Consider the following 870-nt stretch of genomic DNA (forward strand, 5'->3'; position numbering starts at 1 on the left):
ATTTTCAATAGTGTCTATAACATCTTGCAGGCTACTGTCTGCTATAACAGCTTGTATGTGGATGGAGGTCAGACCCTCCACTGAGCATCGTATGAAGGATTACACCAACATGTCATCCGCCTTCATTGTGCTGTCCAATAATAATCCTAGAGAGAGGGAAGGCCCCCCCCCCCTTATTTTAGCCAACTTTAAGGTTTTATATCTAATTTGGAGCCTTTTACTTTGTCATATGTGTCTGACAACATTTTGTCCCATTGATTAAATTGTTCCTGGCTTATTTCTATTGGCACTGTTTGAAATAAATATAATAATTTGGGTAGTATATTCATTTTATTCCAATCTATTCTCAAATGTAAACTTAGATTAGATTAAATTCCATCTCGCTGTATCTTCCTCGATTTTCTTTTGTATTGGTGAATAATTTCTTTCTAATAGTTCTCTGAGATCCTTATGTATTATAACTCCCAAATATTTAAAATACTGTGAGGAAAGGGCACAAAAGAACCTGCGTAGACCACATGATGGATTCAAACCCAGGAACCTTCCTGCTGTGAGGCAACAGTGCTAACCACTGCTTGGTATTTTTTCTGGTGATTCCCAAAAAAATATAATTTATGTTCTAAATAATTCCTGTGCTAATTTTACATCAAATATGAGTGCTGGCTCATGACTTTTGCACAGACTGAATGTAAGACAGTGGTTCACATCTCCATCAGTCCCTGCTGTCCAGCTCTACGTCTAACTTTATCTCTCCGTTGGATCCTATTTCCTTGGCACGTTCTGCTCCTGACTTTTCTTGAGTTGTCAGATGTTTTAGTTTCCCTGCAGAAATGAAAGAACTGGTTCAACGTTAGATGTTCTTCATCGTCA

At 37.8% G+C, this 870-nt stretch overlaps 1 protein-coding gene and 1 long non-coding RNA gene across 2 annotated transcripts in view; one reads left to right on the plus strand and one right to left on the minus strand.

The window, feature by feature from the left end:
- Positions 1 to 870, plus strand: part of LOC102207162 (dedicator of cytokinesis protein 3-like) — a 248678-nt gene that overhangs the window by 185267 nt on the left and 62541 nt on the right. The window lies entirely within an intron of this gene.
- LOC102203274 (uncharacterized) overlaps positions 7 to 870 on the minus strand; it is a 5933-nt gene continuing 5069 nt past the window's right edge. Inside the window, exon 3 of the long non-coding RNA XR_311943.1 lies at positions 7 to 822. This is a non-coding gene — a long non-coding RNA (uncharacterized LOC102203274). The remainder of the gene's footprint in view (positions 823 to 870) is intronic.

This window comes from Pundamilia nyererei, unplaced genomic scaffold, assembly GCF_000239375.1.
Source record: "Pundamilia nyererei isolate P.nyererei 1_Seehausen unplaced genomic scaffold, PunNye1.0 scaffold00105, whole genome shotgun sequence".
In the NCBI taxonomy this organism is placed as follows: Eukaryota; Metazoa; Chordata; class Actinopteri; order Cichliformes; family Cichlidae; genus Pundamilia; species Pundamilia nyererei.